Source organism: Kogia breviceps, chromosome 2 (genome assembly GCF_026419965.1).
Source record: "Kogia breviceps isolate mKogBre1 chromosome 2, mKogBre1 haplotype 1, whole genome shotgun sequence".
NCBI lineage: Eukaryota > Metazoa > Chordata > Mammalia > Artiodactyla > Physeteridae > Kogia > Kogia breviceps.
The window spans coordinates 176,982,358-177,002,355 of NC_081311.1; the positions used below are offsets into that span (position 1 = coordinate 176,982,358).

Here is a 19,998-nt window from a genome sequence, read left to right on the forward strand (position 1 = left end):
TAACCCTTATGAAAAGCAATATGACTTTAAAAAGGTTCTTCAAAACTATTGAGGAAAATACTAATGAGGCAAGCACAGGAAAACAGCAAGAGAATGGCTGAGCCAGTAAGTCCCTTAGTACAAGTTCTTCACTCTTATTATGCAGTAGGAACCATGATGATCTAATCAAATCTGACTAGAAGTTGGCAAAAAAATACAACTTCAAGTAAACTATGCAATATAGATTTATGTCCACTGTCATTAATGACAAACTTTGCCTCAGCAAGATTTTATGCTTGAAATTTTTGCTAATAATAGAACTGCACTTTAATGCAATTTACACATAGATAGGTTTTGTTTTGTTTTTTTAAAACAATGGGGAATCCAGTTTAAAGTTTAAAAATCATTGCTCCAGTGAGCAACTGAACAAATGCTTTAGACTAAATTAGACATTTTAACAAAGTTAAATAATAAAATTTATTGTTCCTACATTCCCTAAATTAATGGCATATACCAGTATTTGCTTGGATTGGTCTATTGCTTTATAATGAATAGCATAATTCAAATATGCATGGCTAGTTTTATACAAATTTGAGCATTGAGAATTTGATATAATACAACACATTACTTTATGTGGAAAATTTCAGATAATTTCCTCCAAAATAATAAGTAATAAATAATAAATTAAAATTAAAATCAAATCAATAAATACTTTCAAAGCTGGCAAACTAAATGAGTTGCTACTGTGTTTAGACAAATGCCACTTTTACTAGTTTCTACTGCACCTCACTTTCGTTTATAGACGCGGGGACTTCTCTGAGTGATTTTCATGACTATTGGTCTATTTCAACATTAATGGTTATTATTAATCAAAATTTACTTTTGCACCTATAACAATGTCAACCAAAGTTCATCACGTGATGGTTCTGATCATGCTTCTAAAAAATTATGCCTGACGGTCAATTACTTTGATTAACTGATAAAATTCTTTGAAGAAAGCAAAATTAGTGCCATAACACACAATATTATTAGATATATCATTTGAAATATTAAAGTTAAGGCCGAGAAAATAAAATGTGTCATTAAGGCAAAGTATACCGCAATGGTTATATATTTAGGTATTTTGAAAATATGTTCTTCGTATTTTAATTTATACTCTAATATATTTTGTACATTATTTCATTATTAATTTCATTTATTTCATTATTCTATTAGACAATTATAAAAATATATAATTATGTGAGACCTTTAAAAATGTTTTCCTTGAATGAAATATGACTTTCATCTACTTCTCAAATATCAATAATATATTTACATGTGATTTTTAAAGCAGAATTACCAATTGTGTTTGACTTGATTAGAATTAAAATTTGTTTTCACCTGCTCGGTATCCAACAGTTGAACAGTGGGAATTCAGCCTAGTGAATCTGTACAAATATTAAAAAGTTAGTCATGGCTAACTCAGCAGTTAAAATTATATGTGATCATTTTTATCTGACAGTTTATGTTTCCATGATTATTTCAAATATGTCCCAGCATTATCGTCCTTAAGGAAACACGTTATTTAAAATCCTGCCCCAAATTCTTAAACGTATCTCTTAAAAAAGTAGTGACAGAAAATAGCACTTCATCAATTCCTGTATTAGGTTCCTGCCTTTAGATTGCTCTTAAGGTAAATCATTTAAACAAGGTGTTTGGAATTATTCCAAATATTGTTGTTTGCTGAACAAATAACTTAAAGTTTTGACATATTGTACATGTCACAAAAGGGAACAAGATCATCAATATTTTCTTGTGATAATTTCTGGCAAGAAGTAATGAAGTTTATATTAGCAAACACTTTTTCCTATTAATATGATGAGTTAGACATCTCAGATAAATAAGTTTTTTATTTTTTTCTGATTTAAATAGGTAAACACATATGAAAATTCATTCGAGAGTTGAGATGAATGTATTCACCAAAATCTTTTCTGGGAAAAGTCTTTTTAAACAATAAATTATTCCTGTATATGATTACAGGTAGTTTCAATTAGCATGTCTTTACACAGTTAAAATATCTATATGGATGTGATATTACAAATATAATGAGTACAACACAGAACATCTTCTCTGTCTTTTCAATGCCACATTATAATATTTAAATTCAAAGGAACCACAATTAAACATTGTCTAAACATATTAATTTATTAAGTTACTCAGGGATACTTTTTTAAACTAGGAATACATTTTCCCCTACAGTAGGTTTATGTATATCCAAGATCTAATTTCCCACATTGAATAACCTAAATGTAAAAGATGCCTAAATCAAAGAAAATACATTTGGATTCTTTCAAAAAAACAGGGGTCATATCTGTCTTTTTCATTGTTATATCCCTTGTGACTCTAATGGTGCTTGGCTAGTAGTTGGCACTCAATAAATATTTGTAGACTGAATGAACCTATTTTTTTAAACAAATTAACAATTAGAAAATCTTGGACAACTCACTTTTCTTGTTTCACCTATCCTTAAATATGTAAAATGGTTAAAAGTTGTAATAAGAATTCATTATATGTGAAAGAACGATGCAAAATTTCAAGAGCATGGAATAGATAACATTACTCTTATCTATGCCATTTTGAATATGAATGATATGCTTCTGTTTTCATATTTCCTTTCTGATTCCCACTATCTTTCTTCCCTTAGAATTTTCAGATGTATCCCTAAATCTATTAAAAATTTCAACTTCTTTGGGCTGAGAAAAATGATGTTCCAAAAACGTCTGCAAGGTAGTTTTGCATAACAGCTCCAAGGGTAAGCATATACCACCAAATGAGAAAAACTTAGTATTTAATTTTTAAAAATTATTGCCTTATAGAACTTTGAAGAAAAAATATTAAAATATGTTTTGCTTCTAAATAAGTTATTCAATGGCCATAAAAGAAATTTTTTTTTTTTTTTTGCGGTATGCGGGCCTCTCACTGTTGTGGCCTCTCCCGCTGCGGAGCACAGGCTCCGGACGCGCAGGCCTAGCGGCCATGGCTCACGGGCCCAGTTGCTCCGCGGCACGTGGGATCCTCCCGGACCAGGGCACGAACCCGTGTCCCCTGCATCGGCAGGCGGACTCTCAACCACTGCGCCACCAGGGAAGCCCAAGAAATTTTTAAAAAATAGTTTTTAGACACCTCTAAGCTAGTTTTATGCTTATGTTATTTAGTTTAGTTTTGTTCTACTTTCACTTTCACTGATGTGTGAGGTCTTGAGTAGCATAAAAATTATTCTTAATGTGATTTAATTTTTTTACATACTAAGAAAAGGCTATTTGTTATGTATAAATATTGAAAATGAACACACCCCTTCCATAATTCAATAGTGTATTTCACTGGTACTTGATAAATGCAGTACATATAAAAACCTAAGCAGAATTGGCAGCATTTTTAAGGAAACACATACATTTAATGTATTAATTAATTTAAATATATTAATAATAGTAGTTTTTAAATTAATGATGATGATTTCATAAATGAGGAAATGAGATTCAGAAAGCTTAAAATGAATTGCCAGCTTTCCCCAGAGAGCAAGAATCTGAAGTGGGATTTGAATCCAGTTTATCACCAATGCCGACGTTTTGTTTGTTCAAACTACAGTGCCTCACACATAGTAATAGATTCTGTCAAATAAAACTCTGGAAATAGCTCTGACTATTTCAACTCCCATGTTAGTGTGACACATGAAAACACTAATGTTTTACTCGATGAATGGGCATATGTAAAATAATATTTATTAATCACAATAGTATTAATGAATGGTATGTGTAAAATAATATTTATTAATCGCAATAGTATTCTAAAAGTCATACTAAGCGCAAAGAGGTCTTCAAAAGGAAGAGCTGCTTCTGAAAAGTGAGTGAACATTTAGCTCACTTAAACTATTAGCAACAGTACTTTCTATCTGCATGGTATTTACATAGCACTACATATTTTTTCTCATTTATTTTAATAATCATTTAAATATATATCTCATTTAAAAATAATAAATGAATAAATTAATTCTAAAGATAATTAAGCTATTTGCTAAATACCCCCAATATAATAAGTATCAGAGCTTTATCTCTTGATAAAGAGCTTTATTTCTCCCACATTGAATTAGTAATTCTTAACCCAGAAGTCTAAAAATCCCTGTAATTGTATATATAACTCTGTGTGTACACTGCCGATGTATTGGCCTCATAACTTTCCATAAACTCTCAATAAACTTTATAATTCAAAACTCTTAAAGAATCACAGTTGATGGGCTTCCCTGGTGGCGCAGTGGTTGAGAGTCCGCCTGCCGATGCAGGGGACACGGGTTCGTGCTCCGGTCCGGGAAGATCCCACATGCCGCGGAGCGGCTGGGCCCGTGAGCTTTGGCCGCTGAGCCTGCGCGTCCGGAGCCTGTGCTCCGCAACGGGAGAGGCCACAACAGTGAGAGGCCCGCGTAACACGCACACAAAAAGAAATATATGTAATTTTTAGCTTTTTGTGAATGGGAACCTCAATTTGTCTTTAGCACATGTATCTTTGGAAGGATTTAGAAACACTTTCCTGAACACAAAAGGGAACTCCCTATATTTTATGTTGGACCACTTGTTTAAGAACTTAAATATTGTACAAAACATACTGATGTATTGCAGACTTATTCTATCTTACCCGATATTTTGTCAGAATGACAAAAACCTGTCCTCTTCCAAGGTAAAATAGCTATGTTAATTTGTTAGCCCTTTTGTTGTCTGGTTATCAAAAGACATGAATGACACTTAGGATCTGAGAACATGCAAATTATTTCTTAATCTTTATATATTCCCTGAATTGTCAATTAGCCTAAGAAGTGAGAAGGGAGGAAAAGCATTATTCTTAACAAATCAGCATAGCTGATAAATGCTTTTTCAACTACACTACTGTATAGATTTTTTTTCAATTTACAGTGAATATCATTCATGTTGTCCACCATAGAAATAAGTTTTCCCCAGAGCATTTCCCTCTCACTATTCTAGTTTTAGCCATATCACTCACTCTAACAGCTGAGATTCATGCAGCTTTTCAACCATCTTTAAGCAAGGATATTCAGATGATTTAGCAGCTGCCCTGCTTCTTAAGAGCTCACTAATCCTTTAATCTCCAGATACCTTTTTTTCATAAAAGATTCACAAGCAAAACAAATGCAATATGGATCAAAAAATTTAATCAGAATGCTTAAAATGCAATTACATTCATCAGGGTGTTCTGTTAGGCTGAGTATTAAATCTGGGCTTTATTCAATATCCTCCTTTTATTATAAAGCAATATTTTTCCACTCTGTAAACCATCTGATCCCTAGGCTAATGTCCTCTCTGCGAAATATTAAAAAGAGAGAACACTATGAAAAATGAGCTGGAGAAATATTCCACTTGTTTCAATGAAAAAAGTTCAAATCAGACTTTTTCTGAAATTTTGTTTGATGAGTGACCAGATAATTTGACTGTCTGGAATTCTAAAGTTATGCTTTTAAACAGCTATAGGATTGTCATCCTACTTTAAATGTCAAATGTATATCCTCCTACACAACCCCTCAATTGAATAAAAAAATGTCGACAATTTAAATTTGAAAATAATAGTCTATTGTTCCAAATTCAGTATGTGCAAGGTTTAAAGGAATGTTGGCTTCTTTATGCAAGCAGAGTAGCCTCATAAGTTAAAAAAAAAAAAGAAAGTCCATCTTGTTTATATTTCTCCAATTCTCTATTTCACATCTAATAGCATTCAACTGTAATAATAGCTTTGAAATAAAGAGCTGTCCAGCACAGCATGATTTGAAACAGCTGGGTGCTTCTTCTAAGTTTACATCCTAGCTATAACATGGTGGTTTGAGTTTTGTAAGACATATGGAAGTTAAGTGAAGCAGTGAAAGGAGTTCAGGTATTTCCTCTGAAAAATGCCATCCTTGGAGTAAGGGAAACTTACTCAAAGATGCAGAGGCACTTAGACCTGAAGCTTCGCTTAATATTTAATGAATTGTTTATAAAATTTGTAAGTGGCCCAGTTATGCATTAATCCAATTTATCTATCTTTCTTCCCAAAGTGAACTTCTGCAAATTAAAGAAAATAGCTTTTTAAATTCTAATTTTTCCACATTAGGTAAAAATAGAAACAATTGATCAATGCATTATCATAATCCTTTAATCAGTAATCAAGTGATTATTACAATAACATTAAAATCTGTTATGTATAAATAATTCATTTGCCCCTTATTATACTCCCAACTGAGTCCACATGACAACACCGCAAAGACCAGCAAGTAAATTAAAAGTTTCAAGTGGCTCAATGTACAACTGGCTGTACATTCTCTAAAGGCTAGGAAACTGCCACAGGCAAAGATACTACACTACGATTGCTTGTATTACTGGTAGCGATAGGTCTTAATTTTTGAAGCCTTTCTATATGCCAGGCTCAATAGGCATTATCTTATTAAGTCTTCGTAATAGCTTCATGATGTTGTTCAGTGTGTACTATAAACATCTCACCTAGTCCACTTTGTCTAACTTTCATATACATGGTTGTTATAATTACTCATGTTACAGATGAGAAATCTAAGAACTAGAAAGGTTATATACCTTGAACAAGGACACACAGCAAGTAAGAGACAGAGCTGGGCTTCAAAGCCAGGCTGTCTGACTTGAGGCATGCTCGCATTTTCTAGACTAATGCTGCCTTCCAATATCCCCCTATACCCTGGAGTTGATTCTGTATCTGGATCTATTTGTCACAAGATATTTTTTTGAAACACAGAGCTTGAAATGTTATCTCCCTGATATTAGGTTCAAGAAGTAAAATATCTAGAAAAGTTGACCCTGGCTAAAGTGGATCCATCTTTTTATGTAGAGGATGTGCCCCCTTGTGTCATGTGCAGGATAAGCCATGGCCAGGCATGGTGTAGCCTGGATAACACAGGAAAAAATAGAACAAAAATGTTTGCAAGTAGTAGGATACTACAAGAATTCTCCCTTGTATGGAGACTGAAACTGAACCTTGAATCAGAATCTGGATCCTAATCTAGCCTAAGGGATTAAGATGCTACAAAACCAGCGCTTTCTGACGTTGTAAGTTTCTCAAGTCTCTGCGGGCTGCATTGACTACCTTACTTAGGAAGTGCCTCTTTAGGAACTGATAAGCATTTGGAGAGCAATATTTATTAATTTTTATCCGTGTATATTATTGCTCTGCTTCTAGTTTGGCGCTGGGGTAAACTGAAGGGAGAGCAATCATAAACCTGGTCAAAGATGTCAGTCTTGCAATACTATGAACATGCATTGGTCTTTGTGGTCAATCCTGGCACGTAAAAGTTTGCCTGGAAGAATCCAGTGGCCCAGGGTTAAGCACCTGAAGTCACCCCATAGAATGTAGTGTTATCTATCCTCTGAAATCTAGAGATTCCAAATATGAGGAACAGTCAACAGTAATACATATGCAACAAATAGAAACGTATCAAAGTAAATCAGTAGTTTGTCAGCTGGATTGCTACTAACAGAAGCTCAGCTAAGCTTGACATTTGTCACACTTTAGTTTTTTAGTACATAAATGTATTTCCAAATGACTGGTATGACATTGAGCAAACCACATATAAAATTTGTCTCAGCACATAATGGTTCAAATATTCTGCATAGCCTAATAATTCTCACATTTATCTATTTTTATATATCCCTGATAATTTTTAGACTAAGAAAAATTGGAATTGGTAGTATGTAAACAATAAATATATATATTTTTTCTCTTCAGGAATATAGAAAACATATTGATATACTTTCCTCATAAATAACAGCATGAAAAAATTCTGGGACTAGATATTTCTGCTTTATAAATAGTATGTACATATTATTTATTACCTAATCCAGGACAATTTTGAGAGTGAAAGTACAAAATAGTAACTAAGACTGGAAAAACAGATGAGAGTATTTTGAGCAAACTGGGGCATATGATCATCATATTTATAAAGTACTACAGAATTTGCACTATTTTTCTATGTAAGTCAAAGTTTGAAATATATTTCCTACTTCATTACAATGGATTCAAGCAATTTCAATGAAACAATGAAAGTACTGAATTATTATAGTAATAACAAGAATAAGTATATTTTCCTTTCCAATGTTAAATTATCAAAATTAATATATTTCTTGAGTAAGATTCCTTTAAGATAGACATATGGTACTAACTCTTAGATCTTCTAAATATCCCTTCATAGACATACTTAAAGCCACTCATTATTGTTTTAAAAGTATGCAGCAACCTAATTATTATTTTTATATTCTTTAAAAAAGATTTTATTTTACTTTTACATTCTCAATATGCAAAGTTACTGAGATCTTATTTATAAAGATAAAAACATTCATAGTCTCCAAATGATATTTTTATTAAGGTCACTTCCTACACTGGCACTGCAAAGCTTATAACTAAAAAACATATAATATCCTATGGCATAGCAAAGTACAAATATAAAGAAGGTGGAGAATAGCACCATATTCTATGCATAAATAGCATGTGTTGGCTTTAATAATGACTGCAGGGGAGAGCCATAGACTATTCTAATAAGAGTTTCTCTATGGGATCTCAGGTTACTCATTAACTTCTTGCTATGTTGTCCATTAATATATCCAGAGTTGACCAGTCTCAAAGGACTTGCCTGAAACTGAGACATTCATGCTACTACCATTTCTATTTTCCATTTAAGTTTCTAAGCTTCCATTACAGTTCTCATAGAATTGTGTACTTGTTTGCTGAGAGCTGCCAATTTTTAATTACCTCTCCTTCCCATTTAAGCTACAGTGGTAAGCAGCAACTTGTTCTATTAGCAATTATTCTCTGGAAGTTCTGTGAATGCTTTGTCTAAATCTGGGCAGAAATTCTGTTACATGTTGAGGTTGGGTTTTGAGTTCCTCCATTGCAAGTTTATGTTCACTTATCCTCTATGTAAGCAGCAATCAAAAATGTATTTAACTGACACGTATTTATTTATTCAACAAAGGTGAGAAATTGCACCAAGGATTACAGAAAGCACTATTATTAATAAGTTTTATTCTTACTCTCAATAAACATATGATCAAGCAGAGGAGAAAGATAATTAGAGGTAACTTCAGATATTCAATAGTATATGAAAGAACAGCTTTCTACAGGTATTCAGAAAACAGAAAGGCTTTTAGGTTGGGGTAATCAGATAAGACTTATCAATGAGTTAACAATTGGCAGAGATGGTGAAAAAGGTCATTTCAGATGGTGGAGCTGTCATGGATGAAGAGTAGAAAGAATAATGTGTTTGAAGAATGATATTAATTCATATATCTGGAAAATATGAATTAATATTCATATTAATTCACATTAATTAATGAATGGACTAGATCATGGTTCATTAATCAAGAGTTCAATACTCACCATAAACAGGACAGCACTAGTTAAAATTATTTTTTCTTTTTCTTAGAACTGCAGGATATCTAAAACTAAGTAATAGTAGCAATTATCTTCATATTCTGAGGAGTTTAAATTCTGATGTGCTCACAATTATATGTATTAAGTTTAAGGTAGGACATTGGGACCTTGCCATCAGACTCAAAGGTTGTTTTGACCGTGCTCTGCCTGAGAGTCAATACAATTACGGAACTGCAGCTGATCTAAATTGTTTCAGAGACTCATATTTGAAATAAATTATACTTTTAGAACTAATCAACCTGCAATAAAACTAATAACAGATAAAATGGCATACAACAAATTTTGTTTTGAATAAAAATCGACAGAAAATGCATAAAATCTGACCTGAGAAAATGGGACTCAGTTAAAAAATGAAAGCTTTATAAAAGAAAATTCACAAATGAGAAAACCCATCAGATAATATGTACTAACAGAGCAAATCATCATTTTAAGATCTACAAGGAAAATAGTGTATCCAATGAAAATAAATTTGGTAGGGAAAAAAGGCAGAATGGAAAATTACATCCAAAAAATATGTTGAGAAATTAAATTCCCTTAATACATTTCAATCCAGAAAATAATTTTAAAATCTGCACTAGGTCAAAACAACAGAAGCAAAGCATCTAGTGGATTCAATTATTTTGAATCCAGTATAGTTGCCTCCTTTGCTAGACTAGTAGCCCTTACTTTTCTTTAATGTTTATATTAAAAAATGATTTGTCAGAAGTTCTAAAATATGATAAATAAGAAATACGTGTGAGTTGAATAACATGGTTATTATAAAACTGAACCTTATGCCTGATCAAAAAAGGACCATATTTATCAGAATCACATGGTATATCTTGCAGTGAGTACTATTTTATATACATATCTGTCCCCAGTTCCTGGCACAGAGATCCAAAAACCCTTGTTAATTTTCTAAGTGATGAGAAGATTAAGTGGAATCTCTTGTTCTAATATTTGGTTTTGACCCAGTCCCTGACACAGGGCTCCTAAAACCTTTGTAAATTCCTAAGTGATAAGAGACTAGAAGCATCTTTTGTTGTAATGAGGCAACTCTGGGTGGGCTCCTCGGATGGCTCCTGGATGTGAGCTGGTCACCAGAAAGACTAAGCCATGGCTAGAAGCTGGGTATTTTCGGCCTCACCCCTCACCCTCCAGAGAGGGGGAAAAGGGTTGGAGATGCAGTTAATAATTGATCATGCCCACATGAGGAAGCCTCTATAAAATGCCAGTAATTGTCGTTCAGAGAGCTTCTGGGTTGGTGAACACGTGGAAGTTCTGGGAGAGTGGGAGCAGAGAGGGCATGGAAGCTTCACAACCGTCTCTGCATACCTTGCCCTATGCACCTTTTCCATCTGGATGTTCATCTGTATCCTTTATCAGATCCTTTAATAAACTGATAAACATAAGTGTTCTCCTGAGTTCTGTGAGCTGCTCTAGCAAACTAATAAGAGTCCAAGGAAGAAGGTCTTTGGAACATTAGGTCTACAGCTGGTTGGTAAGAAGCACAGGTGATAACCTGGGTTTACAACTGGAATCTGAAGTGGAGGGGGAGGCAGAACTGTGGGACTGTTCCTTAACCTGTGGAATCTGATGCTATCTTCAAGGAGATAATGTTAGAACGAATTAAATTGTAGGACACCCAGCCAGTGTCACAGAGAATTACTTGGTGTGGGGGAAAAACCTCCATTCATCTGGTGGCCAGAATTGTCAGAAATGTGATTGTTTTGTGTGAGACTCACACCAAACAGACTCAGGGGCGAAAGAAAAACAGTAGAAGAAAACTGTTGTTGTTGTTGTTGTTTTCCCCCAACATAGGAAGGAAAAAAACTGAAATTTTCAATTACCCTTAGGAATTAAAGAGGGCATAAAATGGTCCTTGTCTTCAAGATGTTTTTGTCTCATTGTGATGAGAGGGTAAGTGAAAAAATCACACAAGAAATACATGTGCTGAATGTTTAGAATACAGCAATCTCAATACCAATTTTTTGAGAATAGTTTCTTAAGAATTTTTTTTTCAAAAGCAGAAGCGATATGACCAGAGGCTAAGCATTCTACATTTTACTTTTATGAAGCACTCGGAATAATATCCACCTTGTTAGGTGCTTTTATTAATCTCGATAAGGTCTGTGTTGATATTCTCTGCTATAAGGACGTTTGGTGAAATAGCCACATAAAACAATTAAAATTATTAATAAGCCTCAACATGCATTGTATTATTGCTGTCATTATCTATAACTTCCATTCAGTTTCCACTGCTTATAGTCTAGTCTAGGCCCTCATCATTCAATTCAATGTCAGTCTCTTTTGGGTCTTGAATGCTTCCAATATCTTCAAATTTTAATCCATCTATCATTAGCAGACTCATCATCCCAAACCAGTATTTTCCACACATCACTCCATGCTCAAGCCATGGAAAGGCCCTCTGACTTGCAGTAAAAGAACAGTAAATGAGGACTATACTTACATTTTCTTTTAATGACTCAGGGCCAGTATTATATGTTTTAATACAGTCAGTCCCTGACTTATAATGGATCGATGGTTTTTTCTGATTTATGATGCAAAAGCAATATGCATTCAGTAAAAACTGTACTTCAAGTTTTTTGATCTTTCCCTGGGCTAGCCGTACGTGGTGCAAAATACCCTCTTCTAATGCTGGGCAGCAGCAGCAAGCCGCAGCTCCCCATCAGCCCCTCTGATCACGGGGGTTAAACATCGGATGCACTTACTACCATTCTGTACTCACACAATCATTCTGTTTTACACTTTCAGTTCAGTATTCAGTAAATTACATGAGATATTCAACACTTTATTATAAACCAGGTTCTGAGTTGGATGATATTGCCCAACTGTAGGCTAATATTCTTAGCGCATTTAAGTTAGGCTTAATGATGTTCAGTTGGTTAGGTATATTGAATGCATTTTCAGATTAAGATATTTTTCAACCCATGATGGTTATGTGACCCCATCGTAAGTTGAGAAAGACTTGTATAGAAAAGGTGAAAGATATTAATGCTAAGTCTACACTGACACTGGCCTTAAACTAGAAAACACTACCCTACATAAAAGCTTCGACATTTTTTGGGGGGGAGTTTATTTTAGTTTACTGCAATAGTAGTTTGTCTAAATAAATGAAAAAAAAAAAAGATGTTTCACTCTTTCTCCTTTTGGAATCCTACTGTTCACTCCAAGAGATTAGGCTTTTCTTAGCTGAATACTGTCTAAAAAGAAAGTGAGTGAGTTGCATGGTCCCTTCTCTGCTGCTTTTACTGGTGGCTAGAATTTAGAGATTGTCCCATAAAATAAAATTAAATAAAAAATAAGGATACCACCAGTGGCATACTATCTTCACTTCAAAATTTTTTAATGAAATTGTGCTTGGCCTAATAGACTTATCACCACAGCTTATTATTGGGTCTAGTACTGTCAGTTTGTGCTTCTCTTCCACTATCATCCTTTTCTCTGCTTGAGGAGACACAGGTCTTATTTCGGAGGGTGATATAAAGAATAGCATTGAGTAGACCAGCCTCTGAGACTCCACAGAGCTTCTTAATGCATATGTGGCTCTGAGCTGGAAATGCAGGCCAGATCCTTACATGATTTATTGGTGAGAAAGAGACTGAATCAACCACAAATCTTGCTCTTTCTTTCCTTCACTTACTTGTACTCTGTCAATGAGTTGATAGGTTCAGAGTGAGCAGTTTATGCTGCTTTCCTTTTAATTGGGAATCTATTCTTTATCCATTTTAGGTCAAGGCCTTTATTCTAAGGTGATAACTTCAGTCGTATGACTCTGGAAAACCACTTAAGTCTACTAGTATGACTTATATTAAAAATGACATACACTACCAAATGTAAAACCAATAGCTAGTGGGAAGCAGCCACATAGCACAGGGAGATTAGCTCGGTGCTTTGTGACCACCTAGAGGGGTGGGATAGGGAGGGTGGGAGGGAAGGAGACGCAAGAGGGAGGGAATATGGGGATATATGTATATGTATAGCTGACTCACTTTGTTATAAAGCAGAAACGAACACACCATTGTAAAGCAATTATACTCAAATAAAGATGTTAAAAAAAAAAAAAAAAGAAGACAACCCTCATGGTTGTTTATAATCTACTGGTGACCCCTGGCAGATTCAGACCATTACTCTACTAGGCAAACTCATTACTTCTTGATGGCCCAGGTCTGGAGGTCATTAGCTTCTTTCTCAGCAAAAAGAAGTACAGACTCCCAGTTACATGGAGGCAACACCCTGAACTGCCTTTATGTAAAGATAGTTATTGACTCCCAGGCAGAAGCAAATATCCCCAATTTATTCTTCTTACTTCATTCCCAAGCACACACACCAAAACCTCCCTTACAAGTATCAGAAATATGTTTTTTTATTTTCCTCTGCTTAGGACTTTTCACTGTTTATGCTCAACGAGAGACAACAATCCTGTTACCTTTACCACAATTTGTGTAAATATATGACAAAGACTCAATAATAAATGAATTTTTAGTTACCATGACTCAAAAAGGAGTCATTACCAGATTCCTCTATGAGTATGGTTGTGTGTGTTTGGGAAGGGGAGCTTTAACTTCTTGTTTAACAGATATGTTCTTATTCTTAACAACCTACAATTCAAAATATAGCCCTGGGGTTAAAGGTAGATCATATCAACCAAAGGAATAATGTTATGGTATTCTTAATTTTCTCAATTTGTAGCTTGAGAATATAAATTATTAACAACAAGAACAACAACAAATCTAGACCTAGATTTTATGAAATGACAAATATATTCTCAGTGAGAGAATACAGAGATGATTATCAGAGTAGTTTTATTATCTAAAAAATCATGGAGTCCTGAGTTGGAAGTCCCAATCTGCTGGGCATGAAAGAAGAACACTTTAGCTAGTTTTAATACTACATTCTCTGTATTTGGATATTTAATTTTTAAATAAATATATTTTTGAAATATACATAGAAGGGTGAACTAATCATAAATGTACATTTCAGTAAAGTTCCACAACGTAAATCACTTGTGTAATCACCACCTATGTGAAGAAATATAACACTGCCAATGCCCAGGAGTTCCCTTTGTGTCTCCTCCCACTCCACTCTCACCTTTCAATTGGCAACCTGACTTCTAGAAGCACAGATTAGTTTTACCTGTGTATCAATAAAATGACACACGTGATTATAGAGACTATACACTCTTGTGTCTCTTTTCTTTCATTCAACATTATCTTTCAACCATGTTATATTGAAAACAGACATTCATTTACTTTAATTTGCTATATATTATTCCATTGCGTACCTATAACAAAATTAATTACTCCATACTTCTATTGATTGAAGTTACCAAGTTACCAAGTAACGTTGCAATAAACAGTAAAAAAAATTTTTTTTAATTGAAGTATAGATGATTTACGATGTTTCAGGTGTACAAAAGCAAAGTAGTTCAGTTTAGTACATAGATTATTTTCCCTTATAGGCTATTACAAAATATTGAGTATAGTTACCTGTGCTATACAGTAGATCCTTGTCAGTTATCTATTTTATATATAGTAATGTGTATATATTAATCCCAAACTCCTAACTTATCCCTTCCTCACCCCTTTTTCCTTTGGTAACCATAAATTTGTTTTCTATGTCTGTGGGTCTATTTCTGTTTTGAAAATAAGTCCATTTGCATTTTAATTACTTTACATTCCACATATAAGTGATATCTTACGATATTTGTCTTTGTCTGTCTAGGTCCATCCATGTTACTGAATTTTTAACCTTGTTTCAGAAAGTACTATGGGAACATCATTCTCAGTTGTTGGCAGTTTGGTATCAGTTTAAGAAGCCTTTGTGGGTTACTTTATCCTCAGTTAATGTTTTCCACCATTAGAACCCAAAGCTTGGTAGTCTGGGGAAATGCTCTTCATTGAGTCACTTTTCTCAGCCTTAGCTAATCTTATGATTTCTTTCTTGTCCAAAGGAAAGGAAGTAAACTCCTGGAGATATGAAGGCCATATTTCTATGGCTTATCTCATTTTTCTAAGAATATTTAAATTTAATATAACTCTTATTAATAGAATTGTTTCTATTTTCATTAACTTGTGAAACTTGATTTTCAGCAATGTGATGGAAAACAAAGTAAAGGAATAAACAATGACAGAGCTCATACTTGTCAAAACTGTTTAATGAAGATATTACATGTAATGTAGTTTTATGCTATAACATGTCAGCATTCAGATTTTAAAAACATCTATATTAAAAATATATACTGCATATGGTTGCCAGGTATCATTACTCGTAAAGGCCCATATATTTCATTCTGAGTTTAAGTTCTCTTCATTGTGTGTGTGTGTATGTGAAATATTCCTTCTCTAATAGTAATTGCTAGCTGATATTTTTAACTTTCTTCCTTGGCAAAAGAGAGCTGGCAACAAATACACCAGTCCCTCCAAACTAATGAAAAAAAAATTGCTAATTCATAAAGCCTAAAAGTCTGGGAAGCCTCGCTATAAAGAACCATTTTAATCTGTGTATATATCCTGAATATCTGCTCCTAAAAATCCTTTTACCCTAAAACATCCTCATAGCAAGTAGAAGATCAGCTGTATTATACTACATTTTATATAAGATAGAATCTTCCTAGAACAACTTGAAATTTACTTTTTTCTTCTCTCTAGTTTTTCTTTAGCTTGGTTTCTGAATTTTAATCAAAACATACAAATTTTAAAAAGAGAATAAAAGGAATAATAGAAAATCCAACTTGGAATAAAAACCAATGACAATTTCATAAGCCTCAGCATATTCTGAGAACTAAGTTAAAAGCACATTTTCAAACATATTACTTACCATATTTTAATACAATTAATCTACCTGAAACTTTTTCATTAAAATCTATTACAAAGGTAAATATGAGATTAAAGGTTAATGTTTTACACATTATGATAAGTAGCTTACGAGGCAAAACTATTATCTAAAAAGAGGGATTTTGAAGCCACTGAACTCTCCAGTTTGGGGGAATGCATGCATTTATTACTGTAGGATTAAAGTACATAGGTAAGAATCTAATCACAATAAATCTTCTGTCACCTGCCTGAGGAAAAGGTTGAGTGCCTCTAGGATCTGAGAGGATGCAATTAACGAAGGCATGATCAATGTAAGTATTCTGTTATTTCTCTAATTTGAAGGCATGCGTCTGTTTCTCAAGGTGACACCCACATACACCCACTTATAGATATAACTGCAGTTATGTTTATATGTATATATGTTGTCATTAGGGGAATAAGACTGAAGGGGCCAGAGGGAGTGGGAAAGAGACATGGAGAGAGAAAAGGAGACAGAATTCACGGTAATACAGAGACCAACAGGTAGAGGAATGAGCAATGGCAATGAGCTGGCTGATGTACACAGTGAGGAAAAGCAGTAAACCAATTTAGGGGACTGAGTATTGCCCCTCACCCTTCTGGTGTCATGACTAATTGCATAACCAAGGTTATATGCTTTGATTCTCCAGAACTGTTAAGAATATAAAAGTATATTCAGTAAATCTACTTTCCTAAATGTGAAATTCAGAATTTATGAAATTAAAAGTCAAAACAAATGTTTAGGGACTAATCAAAATAAAGTCCTTAATAGAATTTGATTTAGATCATTTTGTGCTAGCTTACCAAGATTCTTCACCAAGTTAAATAAGGAACACAACCAACCAAAACAAGGAATGGAGGGTTAACAAAACTATAGTTCATAAAGGGCCATTTTTTTCCTACCAGCCATAAGAATCTTGGCTAGCATTTTCTCTCTTAGCTATTGACAAAAACCTAGTTGTATATAAGAAATAAAACTCTGAGATAGATGTTAGATAGAATATGGAAATATACTTTCTATTACAATCTGGTATGTTGTATGATTTTCCATTCCAAATAGACAATGTATCCATCAACTCAATGTGATAATCCTACCCTCTGTCTCCCTCACAGATGTATTTTTAAAATTAATTCAATTTTAATCTTCAAAGCTGTAATGAATTGAGTTATTCAGCAAGCAATGAAATCTAAATGAACAGGCAATGTTGTTACCCAGTTTCCTCCTACATTCCCTTGAACTCTCTTGTTCTAGACAAGGTCTTTTGATAGGTGCAGTTCACAAATATACAGTGACCATAATTTATGAGCTGTAACTTGATCATCACCTCCCTGTCTGGTTTACCTGCATTATCTAAGTTTTGTCAAATTACAAATATATTTGGATTCATTTTTTGTAGGCTAAATTTCATGAATAGTTTCATATACATATTTATTTTATAAGCTTAGGTGATAAAATTATTCAGGTAAATGTCTATTTTAAAAAATCATTCTGTGTGATTAATTTTAATATTAAAACTCCCCAAAGTGAATTTTAAATTTAAAGTTACAGAGCTATGTCTTCCTGGGGGAAAAAAAAAGAAAGAAAACAAAACAAAAAAACACCAAAACAAACACACATGCACAATTAACCCTGACTGCCTAGGGAAATATTTCCTTGTTTTATCATAAGAATACTTTGAGGGTGGTGACTCAATTTGTGAATAAAATTGCTTATGACCTCACATTGGATGTGAAAGTTGAAGACAAAAATGATGAACATGGGACTTCCCTGGTGGCACAGTGGGTAAGAATCCACCTGCCAGGGCTTCCCTGGTGGCACAGTGGTTGAGAATCCGCCTGCCAATGCAGGGGACACGGGTTCGAGGCCTGGTCTGGGAAGATCCCACTTGCTGCGGAGTAGCTAAGCCTGTGCGCCACAGCTACTGAGCCTGTGCTCTAGAGCCTGCGAGCTACAATGACTGAGCCTGTGTGCCTAGAGCCCGTGGTCCCCAACGAGATAAACCACCACAATGAGAAGACTGCGCACCACAACAAAGAGTAGACCCCGCTCTCTGCAACTAGAGGAAGCCTGCACGCAGCAACAAAGACCCAACGCAGCCAAAAATAAATAAATAAATTTTTAAAAAATTAAAAAAAACCAGAATGATGAACATGAAACAAGCAATTAGTAGGTTATACAGCCGGAAGTGATCAGTTCTGTAAGACTCACCTCCACAACGTGCAATAAGTAGAAACGGTTAACTCTAAAGTATAAGAAATGCAAAGCATTTTTATTAACCTCTTGTATTATTTGTGGTAAATAAATCACAGATTAATAATTCATTTCAAACTTATGGTATCAATGGTAAAACAAAATAAAGTTGTTGATGTAATCATTAAACTTCTCTCACAAGTTGCAATAATTGTGTAAAAACATAAATGGTTGTTATTTTATGTCAAAAAGTCTCTCGGCATTCATTTTAAGTATTTGTCAAAAGTCAATTTGATTCTGGAAGGCAGTGTTGGAAAAGCCAAAGATCAATTGCTATTGTAAGTCATAAACTCTAAAAAGCTCTTTCATGAATAATACTGGAAGTTTAGCATGGTTGTATGATAGAAAAAAAAAAAAGGATATTGCCTTTCACTCTGTAATTTGACTCTATTTGTGCTTTTTAATTACTCCAGTTATTTTCTAATAGTTCATTATTCTGATTAATTTCTAGCTACAGGGTCTTCAAAAGATTGTTATAAACCTAACTCTCTTAAGTTGTCGCTTTCTTTGTTTTAGCAAGCACCAAAAAACTCATAAGACAAGTTTATTCATGTCAAATTTTAGATTAGAAACAGATTGTTCCTTTTATGTGATAACAGAGCTGAAGCAAGAGGAAGTCACCTCAATTATCATTGTCCCTGGGTTTTATTGTGCACTACCCATCTAAGATACATAATTACCCAGGCCTTCTAACATGCAAGCAATTTACACATTTAAAAGTCTATAATTTTCTGCATTTCTGCCCCCTTGCTGGCACACTTAAAGTTTATTGACAGTAAATATTGTAAATTTCTATTTTTTTCCATAGAAATACTTTGTGCTATGTAACTGATAGAGAGATGACTTTCCAAATGGTAGGAATCTCAAGCAATGTATTATTTAAATATTAAAAATAGGATTATTCATGACTACATTAAAACTATCATGGGGTTAGGTTTTATAATAAATAACCACTAAAATAATTTGATATAAAATAAATTATTTCTTAATTCTTTTTATTTTTGAAATAAAAGGAAATACATTACTAAAAGAATTAAGGCAAATGTAAAGGCAATATAGATGTAATGTAAAGGCAATATAGACGTAATGCAAAAACCAATTTGAATATCACCATTAACAACACTATATATATTTTTTAAAAAGCTTAATATTAGAAACTAACAAAAAATTGTTTTTATAATTTTCTCATCTATCACAGGTGATATTTGCACTCTATACACACACATATACATACTCCCATATGTGTGAATACACATATTTTATATTTTAAATACTGGGGACAATAGTTCTAAATAATCAAAATACGTACTTAGAAGGAAGCATCCTTAGACATATAATAAGCTATTTATATCAAATTCAAACATTTATGGAGCACTTAGATGTTTAGCTTTATGCTGGGTTCTGTAGAAGATGTAAACTAATTATCTGTCAACCTCTTATATGCAGGGATCGATCACTCTATCTCAT

General features: G+C 33.7%; 1 protein-coding gene across 8 annotated transcripts in view; it reads right to left on the bottom strand.

Moving 5' to 3' along the window:
* Nucleotides 1-19,998, bottom strand: part of ERBB4 (erb-b2 receptor tyrosine kinase 4) — a 1,132,189-nt gene that overhangs the window by 433,177 nt on the left and 679,014 nt on the right. The gene's annotated exons all lie outside the window — the stretch shown is intronic.